This window comes from Puma concolor, chromosome E4 (genome assembly GCF_028749965.1).
Source record: "Puma concolor isolate L17-30 chromosome E4, mPumCon1.1.hap2, whole genome shotgun sequence".
NCBI lineage: Eukaryota > Metazoa > Chordata > Mammalia > Carnivora > Felidae > Puma > Puma concolor.
The window spans coordinates 38690686-38700971 of record NC_141683.1 but is presented as its reverse complement, the minus strand read 5'-3'; the positions used below and the strand labels follow the sequence as shown (position 1 = coordinate 38700971).

Sequence of the window (10286 nt, the reverse complement as noted above, 5' to 3'; positions counted from 1 at the left end):
AGAATTGGCCTTAGCACAGTTCAGGTTACTTTTCATTCTCTGTATGACGAAGATGGGTCTCCAGATACTAGAAAATTCATCACCACTTTTGCTTCTAAACTCTGCATAGCAGAAGTCCCATCTGGGTCACATCTTGACCCAGCCATTGCTACCGCTGGGCAGCAACTTTAGAAAACCACCCAGATGCACTGTATCTGTGAAAAATAAAGCTCCCTTAACAAACAGATCATCCAACATGGAAAAATATGTTGAAGCATTGCTCTGACAGAAGAAAGGACAGGATCTACAAAGAATGGTGGCTCTGATTGCACAAAAATTTCAAACTCCTGAATGAAAAAAAACCAAAAAAACACCATAACCCAAACTATAAGATAAAAAGAACAAATGGTAGGGGATATATTTGCAATATTCATAATAGACTAATGAGTACTATCCTTAATATATAAAAGTCTTTGAAAATCATTAAGAAAAATAATAGCACCCAACAGAAAAATGGGTTGAGGATCCAGAGAATCCACAAAATAAAAATTACAAATGGCTAATGAACAGCTTTTAAAAACGTTATAATGAAATAAATGTAATGAAAGAAATCCAAATTTAAACAAAAAGATTTCATTGTTTTCAGCTATTAGATTGGCATAGATTTTTATTTTTAGCAATATGGTGAACTCACATTTAATGTTACCTAGTAAGGGTAACTATAATTATATTCTATGACCCTACAATTCCATTCCGTATTCCTCCTCAAGGAAACTTTGCATCTGGGCATAAGTAGACACATGGGAGAATGTTTGTAACATCTTTATTTGTAATAGCAAACACTGGAATGAACCCAAATATCCATCAATAGGTAGATATATAAATTATGATATATTCACAATAGAACACTATACAGTGCTAACAACAAATGATTACAGATACAGGTAGCAACATGCATGAAGTTGAGTGTATGAAGTTAGTCACTCTGATTCCATTTATATGAATGTTATGGTGTTCCAAGTCAGAATATTGGTTCCCTTTGGAAGGACGTAGTAACCGGGTCAGGGCTGAGGTGCATTTCTATGGCACTAACAATGTTGTGTCTTGATCTAAGGATGTGTTCATTCTGAGAAAATTCATCAAGCTAAACCTTCATGATAAGTGCACTTTTTTGTATGCATGATATACTTCACTTGTAAATGTTTTTTAAAAGCAAGTCCTCAAAGAATACACACACAAAGCATTATTTCATTTACATGAGGAAAAAGCATGCAAAACTAAGTCATATATTGTTAAAGAATATGAGCATATGTGGTGAAACTAAAGAAAAGCAAGGGGCTGGTAGAGACTCAATTCAGGAAGGTAGATTCTTCTGAGGAGCAGGATGGGGGCTTTGGGTGGTTATGATCTTTTAGCTCTTAAGCTAGATGGTAAATTCACAGATGTTTTATCAGTCTTTATGTCCTTCACATGTTAGAAATATCATTTTCATGTATTTAATAGAAACAAAATTAAAATTAAAAAATTAAATTTTTTTTTTTTTTTTTTTTTTTTTTTTTTTTAGAGAGAGAGAGAGAGAGCGCACAAACTTGAAAGGGGCAGAAAGAGAGGGAGACAGAGAATCTGAAGCAGGCTCCAGGCTCTTGGGCTGTCAGCACAGAGCCTGATGCAGGACTCAAAGCCACAAACCATGAGATCATGATCTGAGCAGAAGTCAGACGCTTAACTGGCTGAGCCACCCAGGCATCCTTAAAATTATTTTTAAAAGACTTGGACACAACTGCTGTTGGGAGGCCCCTGCCAATGCATTGGCCCCTGCCAATTAATGTATTGATATACATCAATACAACTTTTCTAGAAACGAGAATGTCTCTCCTATCCATGTAAAAATTATACTTCTTCTAAGAAGTTTCCCTAAGATAGAGACAAGAGAGCAAAGATATTATAAAAGAACATCAAACGTGGTTTAGTAAGACAAAAACTGGAAACAATATAAAGTTTTGTCAATAGGAATTGATCAAATTACACTAACTCCATAAAATAGAATACTATGTAACTATTAAGATTGATGATGATGATGTACATCTTTTGATGTCCATGGACATAGGTTCACTATAGATTCTTGCATAAAAAAAAGTCAGGTTATGAAACAGTATGGTATGATCTCATATTCTTAAAGCTGTATCTTTTCATGTATAGGTGTGTAAGTAAGAGTCTGGGAAGTCTATCAAAATATTAATAAGGTAGCTTTTTCTAAATGGTACGCATAATTACTTTAAAAAATCAAAAGGTTTGTTTTAATTTTTTTTTTTTTAATAGGACGCAGGAGGAAAAAAAAATCTCCCCAGCTGCTAACTTTCCAAGATACATCACAGGCATGGAAAAAGAACTTAAAATTATATTTTCTTATCACTGAAATCCTAACACATGAATGGAAACCCCCCGGAGTGCAAGGCCCACCTACATTGCATACATATTTAGTGTGGCCGGATACAGGTTTACAAAAACATTTCTTAAGCTCCCTGGGTCCATTCCCCTCTCCTTTGTCCAACTTCTTTCAGAGATTATCCAGCAGGGAAGGCATTTGAATGTTCAAGAGCTTCAGCTGCAAGCACATTCACATGTGTGTCGACATTCCATAGCTGTTTATCAGGGCAGGGCCTCCCAGAGGGCAGGAACGAAGGAACTGAAGGACACCTGATGTGGAGTGCAGGGGGATAGGTTTCCACACCCCGAATGCTTTGATCCCTGGGACTGCCGGCCTTGACTCTGCACCCTTCCCCACCTCACCAAGACCATCCCCCAGTCCTTCATGAGTGACTTTAGGCGGCCAGTGCAGTGAACTAACAAACTCTTCAGACAGGAGGCTACTCACCTGTAGGCAACCACTGAAGGTCTCTGCCAACTGTGTCCTCAGGGGCGAGCTGTCACCCTCCACACCCACCCACCTTCTGTCCAGGCTCCACGCCCCAGCTCATTCTCAACTCTCTCCAGAGCCTCTGGACTCTCTGTGCCCAAAGAGCTGGTTCAAAAGTTCAGAAGGTCAGCCTGGGCCTGGAGAGAGTCTGCTCAGGGTGTATCCATGGACTGCAGGCCCCGATTGCTCTCTGTACCCTTTCCCAACGGTGTGTCCCCTGTGGGGTCCCTGGGGACACAGGCAGTGGGGAAGCCTGAGGGCAGAGAAAGCCACTAAAACATCCCACAGGAATTTCCCTTTCATCCTTGTGGTGTCGTTGTTAAAGCAGATACGTGAGTAAACGTGAGTAGAGTCTTAATATTGTTTACCCCAGGAACGTGCAAATTCACTGTTTTTGTCAATACGGTCAATCAAATTACTTCAGCTACATCAATGTTCACTGAGTGCCTGAGGAGGGTCAGGGATTCGTTAAGCCCATGGGAAGTAGAAAGGTAAGTGCATTCTTGCCCTCCATGGGCTTCTAGAATCATTCGAAATATGAAATAAAATACAAGCTTTTATTGTTATTTTTACCATGGAGGTGTAGAGAGCAACAGGGAGAAAAGATTAATTCACTTTCAGATTCTATATATTGAATCCTGAGAACTACCAAGTTTTGATTCCATTTCAATTCTGTGAGTGTGTGTGTGTGTGTGTGTGTGTGTGTGTGAACCTCCCCTCCAGGGGGGCTGCCACTAATGGGTCTGCCTCTCCAGACAGCCTCCTTTCTTTGTGTCTCTATATTTCAAATTCCAAATTCTTACAAGAGAGAACCCGAGCAGGTCACTGCATAAACATGGCTGCCTGGACCACACCGAGGGGTGTGGTGAGCGGATGTGTTTGGAGGGGGTTGGGGCAGGTTGAACTGTACCCCGAGAAGACAACAACTGAGCAGATAACCCAGTGTATGTCTACAGCCGTCCTGAAATGTGTACCATCCTTTCTTATAACAGTCACCTCACTACAATGTGAAAAGCAGAAGGCACAGAGGTGACCAATGATCGCCTTCATATTTTACACTGTGTTGTAAATTCCATTTGTTTATCTCTCTGATGGTAAAAAGCATTATGTAATCACTCACTGTTATGTGATAGTACAGTCGGACGTCTTTTCAAGTAAGGTGTGCTGCCCTTAGGTATGCTATTAGGTACTATAAGGATCATGTATCCAGATTCTGAGTCATTCACTTAGCAAACACGGAGTAGCAACTACGTGCTGACACATGGTGGCTTTGCTTGAGGAATCCACAGCGTAGGGTAGGAATCCATGATATATAGCATCGAAGTGATATGAGCCATGAAAAATTGAAATTCATCTTATTATTTAACTCCTGGCTTGTCCTAGAGAGACTATGCAAGGAATCCTGGTTTTCAAATACACAAGCTTCCTTAATTGGGACTGAGCATAGTTGGCCACTCCAGCAGCAGGCCCGGGAGCAAATATTCATTGTAAGTCTACACTATGCAGAGCTCACATTATACTTCTGGGGACATCAGAGAAAGCGGTGGGGGGAGGGGTTCTATTTCCTGTCCTTGGGAAGAAGCTGACAGTCTCCTAGAAGAGGCAGTTATGTACTGGTGGCTCCAGAATTTCGATACAGGAAGGACTTAGGCCCCTCATTGGTTGGGAAAGGGTGGGCTTGGGGACCCAGCTTGTCATCTTTGCACAGAATTTACCTGAACTAGGGGAACATCAGCTGTTCATGGCCAAGTAAAACGTGAGTGTGTGGAGGGACGGGGTGCTGATAGAGTTGAAGAGAGAGTGGCTAACATCTCCCAACCCTGCTCCGCATTAGGCCTGGGTAAAAATGCATCCTAAATGTATGAAAGGAACATCAAAACATGCACACAAGAGTCAAGGAACTTGGCCTTTGGTACTCACTTTGCCACTTACTGACTGGGCAAGTCATTTTCCTCTCTGGGCTGCAGTCAGGGCTCTGCTGGCCTGCCCATAGCACTCCAGGAGGTCCCGAGGACAGATACGAATGGATGTGAACCAAGCAAATATTGTCAAACCAACCTCAGTTAAAGGTCCCTGCTCACCTGGTTGGGATATACAATCTTGATTTCAATGACCTGGCAGAATCCACCTAGTAGCCCAAAAAGCCAGAGGAGTTTTACAGTGGGGAGTGTGTATAGACAAAAAGAAGGAAGAGGGAAGAATAACCAAATCTGAATGACTGAAAGAGCATTTCATTGTTTAATTATAAATTTACCCAACCAACCACTGATATAATATAATATGATATATGTGTATATATATATATATATATATATATATATATACACACACACAATATAATGATACAAAGTGTTGGCTTCTAATTCCTTTCTTACCAAAAAACTAGAAAGGAACCTGAATCAACTATGACTGAGAGACAGGTATAGAGGTACAGGGTTATTATATACGGGAAGAGAACAGAGGTTGGGGTCACTCCAAAGTGTCTGGTATCCCAAATCTGCCACTTACCAGCTGTGCCACCTGAGGCACGTTACTCGAAATTGCTGGATCTCATTTGTAAGTTTGAGGCAGCACAGCCTCACTCATGGGGTCGTTGTGAAGATTAAATGTTAACACACCCCGTTGTAGATGCTCAATACTGGTAGCTACTTGCTTTATTCTTGCTTGTAATAAATTATTCTTCCTCTCGCATGGTCCAAGTTCCCTCAGTACTCACTTGCTGTTCATGTCCCATGTCAACTGGGTAACAGTATCCTTTTTAAAATTTAGGTTGCCTAATTCTATATGAAGAAAAGTCTGCTGTTAGACTTGTTCTTCTCTTGGACAGAGTCCCAACAGAGGCACAAACCACCATCCCCGGCTTCTTCCTACAATGGTGGCACAGCGCCCCATGGCCACATGGCTCCAGCTGGAAGGGTTAATACTGCCAGAGGGATTGGATGGAAATAAGCAAGAAGCAGCTTCCAAATTACGGGTAACCCCTAAGGTTGCTTCCAAGCCTGACACACCACAGTTTTAAGATTTTTCTCTGTTGACTTCATGGATCCAGATAGACTTGCCAAAGCCTAGAGAGGCCAGCTGACTCAACAGAGGTTGCACATTGAGCAATGGCTGGGCAGGGATTAGTGGTTCTGGACTTTGAGCTATTATCACAAAGCTGGAAGAGACCTTGAGCCCATCACAGTGGAAATTTCAAACCCATGCCTGCAGCGTTCAATGGGCCAATAGTATGCCATGTTGATTTTTTAAATATTGCTTGGTAATTTTCAACTCAAATAGTCTTTACTACGTTAATTCATTTTAAAAATATTTATTGACAACACACAGTATACCCATTAAGTTCTCTTTTTTGTTCTTTAATGACATTTCCTAGATGGAAATCAGGAGTGGGAGCCTCTGGGTAGGACGTCCTGGCCTTTGCCTTAACTGGATTGCAGTGTGTGTTAACCCTCTAGACTGCCTGCAGTCTTGTGATTGGAAGGGAGAGCAGGAAATAGTGTGAAAGTGAGTCAGACTGAGGTCGGGGGGAAATTGGCATGAGACAGCAAATAGCACAACGGTAAGGTGATCAGGAACAGAGTCAGGTCTTCCCACGAACACATGGGCGAGCCGGGAGAAGATGAAGGAGTTGTAGTGAACAGAGAGGAGGAGAATTACAAAGACGGATGGACTGAGTGTAGGTACCAAGCAAAGAAAGGAATCGGGAAGCTTCTGTGTCTGGGTCCACCCGATGCCACTTGTATGAGTCAGAATTGAACTCTGGAAGCAGAACTACTATGACTAGTACAGAATACGGAATTTATCATAATAAAGAAGCTCTTTCACAATGGGGGTGTGGAGCTGGGAGAGTAAAAATCTAAAAGATCATGGAAGTCACTAACCAGCCTTGGTGTGGCTGAACCAAGTGGAGCTTACAGAAAGCAAGGCAGGTCGAGCTGTGGAATGGGGCCTTCCAGGGCTCATGCAGAATCTTTGGAAGGATTGACTCTTTGGAGTTCATTGGCTCTTTGCAGCTCTTGCCTCTGTGAGTTTGCAGCAAAATGTCTGAGAGTGGGCATGGGGTCACTGTTGGTCAGCAGGGCTGGCAGTCCCAGAGGGGCAAGGAAGAACGGGGACACACAGGAGCCTGGCTGAATCTCTGTGTCCCTCACCAGCTCCAGGCAACAGTGGCCTTCAGCACAAGATGGCGGCTGCTTCACTGCTGCCCTCACCGTCTCATGCCACTTCACTTCTAGCCACCCTAACCAGAGTCATTCAGGGAAGGGGGTGCTGGGAAACACAGTTCCCAGAATAATCAAGGTGACCATCCAGCAATCCCACACTGTGATCTGGGAAAGACAGGAACACACTCAGTTCTGAGATTCACAGACACATTTTTGAAGTTTCAGAAAAGTCGATGGTAGAGAGGAATGCTGTCAAAGTGTTTCTGTCCATCAAGACTCTGGGTTGCAAGTGACAGAAATTCTAATACAAACTGGCTTAAGTAAAAAAAAAAAAAAAAAGAGAGGTTTTGTGCAAAAATCTTGGGGCAACTCAAAGAATCAAAAGAATAGTTGCCGGATGATGCCAAGTCAGACAAAACTTGACCCCATAGAAACATACTCTTTCATTTCCTTCTCTCTCTCACAACCTCATCTCTGGATGGCAGCCTCATCCTTTCCACCTTCTCATGTGGCAGCTCTGGTGTCACAGTTATACAGCCACTCGACCAGAAAGAAAAGACAGTTTCCCCACCAGCTTTATTTTTTTCAATCCCTGATTATTATTATTATTATTATTTTTTGATCAGTCCTTGGATAATCCCCAGACCAATTGCTGTGGCCAGGTGAGTAGGATGTTATTATGGTTAAATAAGTCAGGGGGAGAGGTCCACCCCTGTGGCCTCAGAGGAACAAGCCAGGGTACTTTGGTCAGCCACCCAGAACCATGCAGAGGAAGAAAGGCTTTCTCCCAAGGAATGAAGTTCCATTCCCAGAAGAGGGGAGAGATGTGCTGGGCAGACAAAAGTACCAACTGTCTCCATTGGTGTCTCAGGGACTGAATGAAGTGTTCCCCCAAATTCATTCTTCTCCTTCTGGGGGTTCATTTTCTTTAATGTTATAGCTGCTGCAGCCAGTTTCTGACCACACTTAACTGGTATTCCAAAGAGAACTGCTCCAGGGAAGGAAATGCTTGGTGAGGGTGACGATCAGGTGACAACAATTATCTGAGAGACCTAGCGATTGGACAGTTTGCTCAGAGCCATTCAATTACTTTCAAAGAGGAACTAGGACTCTGACAGAATATTCCCCAGGGAATACATTAGCAGGCTGGTTTATAGATCGCCCTGTGGAGATTTGGGTTACTCTCTCCATGGCCTAATCAGATGGTTTTCCTGGACCTGAAAGGACAGAACAGGGGCAGCGTTGTTACTCAGAGGTCAAAGAATATAAGACATTACTTGGAATCTGACTTCAGCATGGAGGTGGGTTGAGATGATTCATGATGTGTGTGTGTGTGTGTGTGTGTGTGTGTGTGTGTGTACTTTGAGGTAAAAGGAGTGTCACTGAAGTAACAGACATCTTTTCTAGGAGGAGGAAAGGAATCTGAGATTAGGGTTCTGGGGGCTCTGAAAAAGGCAGACAATTTCATTGTTCTTTAGGTTATCTGTTAACCACCTTAATCAGATAATCTAAGACTTCTTTTTGGCTAATAATATCATTTATTTCTCCTCTCCTATTTGTCTTCTATACTTTGTCAGTGGTTTCCATGCTTGGCTGTGCATCAAAATTACTTATGGAGCTTTTTAAAGAGTTCCCAGACACTGGGTCCCAGCCCCAGTATCCCCCACTCCCTATTTCAAGTTCCATGAAGGATTCCAGTGCACAGGCAGAATGGAAAACAGCTCTTTGTGCTGTGAAGTGCTCTCCATCCTTCAGAGAGATTTTGTGTGCTTCGTCTTGCCTGATACCCAGGGCAAGACCAGGCTGGGAAACTAAGGATATGTGGTTAAATGGTGTTTTTAAGGTCAGACAGCTTGTACAGGCTGGAACCAGGTGGGCTGGAACCTGGGTTCTTTTGCTCCTGACCCAGTCAAAAAGGGTAGACTGGGTCAAAAAGACCCAGTCAAAAAGCCAGTCAAAAAGACCAAGGCTTGGTCTTGACCTACCATGGAGAAGCAGCAGAGAAAAGAGGCCTGACTAATAAGAATAGGTCTACTTCCGTATGTAATCAAAATACTCTTAGGCAGTATCCATAAATGAGTACCTCCTACAGGCAAAGCCCTTCCCCAAATGTACCATCCATTAACTTTTCCTGCTCTGGTGATTACTGCTGTGGGATGTTTGAAAATCTGCTTGACCTCACTGTTCATTGGTTTCTTCATCTATACAATGAGAATGGTGGGTTTGGGTTCCTTCTACTCTCTTTCTAGATTATTATATCTGTTCACTGAATAGCCCTTGGACATGATGTGATTGCAAGGGCTGAAAAGAGCCCTCTGTTTTCTTAATGTCTATTGATTCTTTGTCCCTGTGTTGCAATGTGGTATAAGAACACACTTCAAATGTGATAAACCCTAGACAAGATGCGTTACAACTCAGTCTCATGCAAGTGAAAAATGAAAATGACTGACAGCATAGGGAGGGGGGAGTGTGCAGAACAGAAAGCAGGGAGGCTGTAAATCCATGAAGAGGAGTGGGGAGAAATTGCTGGAGGTGATAAAAGAGAAGGGTGGCAGCAGCAAATGTGGCTGATTTATTTTGCCTGAGGTAGGGAGGTCCTAGATGGATTATCGGACGCCAGTTTAAACTCTGCTCCCTTACTTTTACCCTAGCCCTTCTGGAAGACCTTAAGATCCTTCCCCCTCAGACCCTTCACTATCCCAATCCCAGTAACCATGAAATAGACACTAGTATCTTAAATGAACGAAATATTTCTGTTGGCCCTTGCCAAGAGCTGGAACGAGGAACCCAAAAGCAAAGAAGGTAATACAAAGAGAGACACAAACCCAGAAGAATGGTGTCAGGAAGGTTAAAGCCCCTACAAAGGTGGGCCTTGCCAATCATGACCAGGGCAATAAAAAGGCCCACTGGGTCATGTTCAGAGCAAGAAGATGGGCTAGACCCACAGTTTGGGAAACAGCACAGTGTTAACAAGTGACAAAGAGACAGAAGAGACACTAAGGTCCTAAGTACTTACTCTCTTTCCTCTATTGGAGACACAACCAGGTCTCTGAATGCTCAGGCTGAGCTCAGGATCTGGCACACAGTAGGAGTACAATAAAAATTTCTTCAGGGAATGGAGAATGAATGGGAGGAGGATAAAGAGGAGAATGCCCTTGAAGTTCAACAGAGAACCCAGGATGTTTGAAAAAGTGTGAGAAAAGAGTCTGTGCTATCAATTCAATCCA

The 10286-nt window shown here is 42.8% G+C and overlaps 1 long non-coding RNA gene across 1 annotated transcript; it reads right to left on the bottom strand.

The window, feature by feature from the left end:
* Positions 1–785: 785 nt before the first annotated feature.
* On the bottom strand, positions 786–8800 carry LOC147572602 (uncharacterized). Its single transcript, XR_015245819.1, has 2 exons — positions 4813–8800; positions 786–2676 (listed from the first exon to the last, which is right to left on the bottom strand). It is a non-coding gene; the product is annotated as an uncharacterized LOC147572602 (long non-coding RNA).
* Positions 8801–10286: the final 1486 nt, after the last annotated feature.